We start from the raw sequence: 6,279 nt of genomic DNA on the forward strand, positions 1-6,279 counted from the left end.
TCCTTTCAGGATCTGCAAAGGGCTCGGGTTAATCAGTGGCATTATGATCAAAAGCTCTTGTTCGGGGTGTTTTGATGCTAAAAGGTCATCCTAGGAAACCTGTTCCATTATAATAATCACTCCCTTCTGGTATGGAAGGATGACATACAATTTTGGACTGTAGGTAAACTGAAACGAGTCGAGAGGAAAGAGGGGATGATGGAAGGTTAGAAACACTGTCACGTGAAGAAGGGCTGAAGGAACCTGAATATTTAGCCTGGAGAAGAGACTTCTTAGAGGAGAAAGGGCAGATGTCTTAATACCTACAGGTAGCTCACGTAGAGGGAAAGCAGATCCACTCTGTACGGCCCAATATGTAAAATGGCACCCATGGATGGCAACCACAGGAAGGCCGGCCCAGCACAGGAGCCCAAAGGACTGCCACAGAGGAGATGAGTTCCCCGTCACTGGCCATGTGCAAGCACTGGACCAACACTTGGCAGGAATGCAATAGAGGATATTTCAACATCAGATTGGACCAGATAACCTTTCAAGTTCCTTGCAGTTCCAAGAATCAGATTCTCTTAAAAGGTATCTCAAAAACTCAGAAGTAAACCTGTAGGGCCAGCCTGGTGGCATAGTGGTTAAGTTTGTGTGCTCCACTTCAGTGGCCCTCGGTTTGCAGTTCAGATCCCGGGTGTGGACCTACGCACCGTCATCAGGCCATGCTGTGGCGGTGTCTCACAAAAAAGTAGAGGAAAATTGGCACCGATGTTAGCTCAGGGACAATCTTCCTCAAAAAAAAAAAAAAAAAAAAAGCAAACCTATAGGTTTAAAAACTACCAAAATTGCTTCCCAAAGTCCTTTCATGCAAAATAAAGATGAGTAGAAACTCGAGTACCGTACACACTCAATGCTTAAAAAGTTTGAAGGAATAGAAGGACAAGGTGTACTTAAGCTATCAGAAAGGTACGTCAAAATAAAAGGAGTATTGAGATGAAAGAACAACGTGATAGCATCCTTTCCTAATTTTCACAAGCTGAAAATAGGTAGTCAAGAGGAACAATAAAAAAAAATCACTCAAATTGTGTGTTTTCTAAGGTCCTGAAATATTTTAGTTTTTTTGATAACTGGAATTCATAAATGTATAATAACCTTTAAAAAAATCTTCATAATTAAATCGACTCGATGGGAAAACAAAAGCAAGCTTAAAAAGAGAATCTGAGTCTCATAGGCTTTTCTATCTGGAATAAAATGGTATTTAACAAAAAGTAAGTAAACAGTGATTGGCTAACAAAAATCAGAAAGAGTTGGCACACTGATTTTTACTCAGTATTTTGTTTCCTGATATTGACACTAATTCAGGCTATAGGACTTGCTCAGACGTCTCCCCGCCACTTAGGGGAAGTGGATTCTTATGTCACTGCTGCTCACTTTCATTATGGCCAGAGAGCTCCACTGATTAGAGACATTCATTCAACATACACTTCCTGGGCACACACTGGACGCGCAGGGACGCTAGGCACCGTGGGCGTAGTGACTCACTCCTAGCCCAAAAGGAACTCACACCGCAGTGAAGGGAGCATGCTAGGTCCTGGGTTCAACTGCTCTGAAGCCCAGTAGCTTCCCGGCCAGCCATCCTCCAGATGTGCGCTCTGAATAACCAGAACTGGGGGAGTTCACCATGCGTGGCAGACATTGGGAAAATACTACAGGGCTTGTGGCTTTGCTGGGACCACATGAAAGAAAGATGGCTGAGAGCATCTCTTAGTCCTTCCTGGCAGTGGAAACGGGCTATCTCAACACAGAAGCATACGCTGCGCATCCTCTTTGTCTTCTAAGGACCTCAAAAGCGCACAACAGTTATTTGGTAGGCTGGTGGAAGTTTAAAATCCCAACGAAAAGCTCTTACGTTATCGTGTTTCTTAACTGCTGATTTTTGAATAGAGCCATACAACAGAGGAGTAAGCCCCTGATACAGACCCAGGACACTTCATACAATGGCCTAAGATGTTGAGACTCAACATAAAGAGTCTGTACTCAGCAATAAACGTTGATGGTTTCTTATCAATGAACTCGCTGTTCCACAGTGAAACCTAAGATAGAAAACAATTCACATCTTACCACTACCCTCATATGGAGGAAGATACTTTTTTCCTCATCCATTTCTTCCATTTCATATAGGACTCTGAAAAATCACATCAAATTTTAAGTTTATTCATAGTTCTAACTTTCTTGTACAACTTTAAATTTTCTCAGAATTTCTATTTGTCTTTTTATTGGTCAGAGAGATATATAATTTCAACGCACCAGGATATAATTCTGGGTTACGAATCATACAGTTTGTATACAGGTGCAGTGGGTAGAGAAACTGCTACAGATCCCAAGAACATTGGCAATGCCACCGAATCAGAGTTCAAGGGTCATGGTGGCACTGTATGAAAGTAAAACAAGAAATTAATAATAACTGATGTTTTGCTGGCATTTTTGCTTCCATAGAATACTCTCCTATGACTGTCGTCAGCCAAGCAGGACAGGTATTGACGTGGACAAGAACACTGAGGCTAGTAGGTGGTGGGATCCAGGGAGGAGCCCAGGCATCAGGCCTCCAGCTGGTGTATTTTCCACCACCCCATGCACCTCCATCAGCTCCCTTCAGGATTCTTTTGGGTTCAAAACAATAATTTAGCTCTGCCCCAACTCTTTCCACATCTGCTCTTCTCTTGGCGCCCCTGTTTGTGTCATCCATTTACTTAAACAATTTATTATTATACAGAGCTTTTATGTTTGTTAAAAGATAGCATATTGTACACGTCTCAAGTGATAGAGAAGTATTCAGTGAAATCTCCCTTCCCCTGCAGACCCCAGCCCTGGAGATGCCTTCCCAGAGGCAACCAGCAAGTGGCCAGTTTCCTATGTATCTTTCTAGGGAAATTCTATGTGCACACAAACAATTACATTTTACCTTTTCTATCATGACAATGGTAGAATACTATGTATCCTCGTCTGAACCTTATTTATTTTTTTCATTGAAGAGATCTTGGCAGAGACGGCTGCTCTAACTCTGCACATCACATTCAAGTCAGGGAAGAAGGGAGAAGGCGATGGTGCTAAATATACCTGCTCTTTTTAAAATTTTTCAATCAAAAAACCAAATGATTTTCCAGAAGTCCCCCAGTAGACTTCCATTTATGTTGCATTGGCCAGAACCACGTCATGTGGCTAGCCTAGATGCCAGCAAGCGGAGGAAGCAAGCACCCAGCTCTTCCAGTCTCTACTGTGGTGGAAGGCAGGGGAGAAAGCTGGGAATGGGTGTTTACTTAGCCAACCGAGGGTTAATACATACCACGAATCTAATCAGAATCTCGTTATTTTCATTCAAACTGTTCTGTCTCCTCAAGTAGAATGTAAATTCCACAAAAGGAGTCTTTACCTTGCCCACCACCGTATTCCTGTTACACGTCTGGTACCTGGTACCTGACATGTAGTTATCCATTGGATGAATAAATAGCTTTAATGCCTTGGTGGTTATTTCATATCAAAGATATATAAAAAGATTCCTAATTATATATTTTACAGCTGAAAAGTATCCCACTCAATGTCTGTTTTATAATTTACTTAATCAGTTTCTTCTTGGTGGACATTAGGTTATTTAAAAATTTTTTTCTATTAAAAACAACGCCACAACGAATAACTTTTGTATAAATCATTTTGCACACGTGCAGATGTATCTGTAGGATAAATCTCTAGATGTGGAAATGAATTGCCATGTCAAATAGCATGTGTATTTGTAACTTTGATAGATATAACAGCTATTAATAATAATAATAAACAACTATTTATGGAGCTCCCCTGTGGAAAAATTTTGTGCAGGTTACTTTTGGGTAAATGCAAATATAAATAAGATTTCAACTCTTCGATCCAGGAAAAGATAAGATGTAAAAATAACAAATTTACAAGGTCTATGGTGCCATCTGAATCAGAGTAAAAAAAGAGCTAGATAGTAAACTCCATAAAAAGATAAGGACGATGTCTTCTTGTCATCTTCCATCCTCAGTGCCAGGCACAAGTCCCAGTGCTTAGTAGATGTTCAGTAAATATTTGGACAAATTAATGAATGAGTTGGTGAATGCAGAGAATGAGTTCAGAGAACAGTCAGTAAATCGCTGTTGAATGAATCAATGAATGAAAGCAGAGCGAATGAGTTCAGCCGGGGTGATCAGTAACACCTTCCTGAAGGGGCTGCTGAAACTTGGTACCATTTCTTCCATTTCATATAGGACTCTGAAAAATCACATCAAATTTTAAGTTTATTCATAGTTCTAACTTTCTTGTACAACTTTAAATTTTCTCAGAATTTCTATTTGTCTTTTTATTGGTCAGAAGAGATATATAATTTCAACTCACCAGTGTATAATTCTGGGTTATGAATCATACAGTTTGTATAATTCTTCTTAAAGATATTCTTCAAGAACTCTTCTAACTTTGTTATAATTTGAGCTGATTGCTGACACTGAGGTTTCTCTTCATCACAGTTCCACTGTTTCTTATAGTCAATGTCTTCTTCTTTCTAGATTTTTCACTTTTGCTCTACTAATTTCTTTTTTTCCCAAAAGAATGTACACTCAACTTTTTGAGTGTTAGCATGTCCAAAAAAATCGTTTTGCTCTCATACATGAGGTGTTTCGACTGGTTTTCAAATTTCAGATTTGAAGTCATTCTCTCTTGAATTTTGAAGGTATTATTCTAGCATCATTTCTAGCAACCTGTGTCATAGATGAAAAGCTCGATACCTGTTCATTCCTTCCCTCCTTATTCTTTGAATCAAGAACTTTCACCAGAATAGGTAGAGGTGTGTGTGTGTGTGTGTGTGTATGTGAAAATTGTTTCAGGTGGCTCTTTCAACCTAAAGACTTGAGTCTTCAGCTCAAGGACATTCTCTCCATTTTTTGTTTGACATTCTCTATTTTTCCCCCTTCTGGAAGTTCTACTTGACAAATATTACATCTTTGGATCCATCCTCTCTGACTTAATTTTTCTCTGTATCGTCCATCTCCCAGTGGACACAGAGGGACTTGGGGCTGTTTGCCTGGGCCCCCTGCCCACGCCTGCACTCAGCTGCCCATTCAGGCCTTCCTTCCAACAGGAAGAGGCCAGTTGTGGAAACACTTATACCAACTCTGGAGGAAACTCATGGTAGCTATTTAAAATCAGCTGGGTTTCCCGAATGAAACCCTTCAATTCTGCATGGAAGGTGTCAAGAGGTGAGGCCAGATAATGACAGGACTTCGTGCTGGAGACTTCTGGGGTTCACTATATCTTGTTCTCCTCTCCCTCCTGGGCCCACAGGAGTGTTACACTTAGCTCCCTGCTGGGCAGAAGTCACCAATTTTGAGGAGTAACTATATCTTTTAACTTTTCTAAATATGTTTACTAGTAAGTTGAGATCCCTAGTTCTGATAAACACCAAAAGTAAAAAACAATTGGTCTTAAACTAACATCAAGCCAAATATTTATTCATAGAAATAGGTCCATTCTTTTTACTGAAGAACTTGCTTTCAAATTGTGCAAATAGGTAGGTGTTTTAAATAATAGGTTAGATTTATCACTACTTTTATCTCATTGTTTTTAATCAATGCTAAATTTTATGATATTGTTTTGTTTCATTTTACTTATTTTTATGGTTACTCTCCATCATGCAATTGATACTAGTTTTCCATTTATGGTAGCTTTGTAAAGTCTCCCTTTAAAATAATTATGCTTACATGTAAAAATGAGTGTATTTGAGGAAAAACATCAAAATGATTTTACAGGTAGTGCATGGATGTTAAAAATTAAGAAATTGGTACTAGAATGACTGACGTTTGGGAAACAGCTGTATTCCAAACAACAGAAATATCAAAATCATTTAAAACTTCAATGCACCTTGCTTGAGTATCTCTACTTTGCATATAACCTTTGGTTGTATGCTTATTAATTTGCAAACTTTAAGCCTTGTGCTGGATATCTGCTTTACATACCATTATTCCCTCCTCACATACTAGTGCCAGATATACACTGAGTAATTGTTGATAATAAGTTGTTCTATACTTCCTCTGTTGGACTCATTCCTTTGCTGGCCTGTGTGTGTGTGCAAAATTAGGCTTTTCCTTTGAAAATATTTTCAAATACTTGCAATTACACTTAAACTCCAGAATAAATATCTGAAGGAGAGTTTTTTTTTTAAAGCATTCATGAGATGCAACACCATCCAAGTTTAGGCCTTTCAGAGGGCAGAACACCAGCAGAGGAGCGGTGACT

Source organism: Equus caballus, chromosome 11 (assembly GCF_041296265.1).
Source record: "Equus caballus isolate H_3958 breed thoroughbred chromosome 11, TB-T2T, whole genome shotgun sequence".
In the NCBI taxonomy this organism is placed as follows: Eukaryota; Metazoa; Chordata; class Mammalia; order Perissodactyla; family Equidae; genus Equus; species Equus caballus.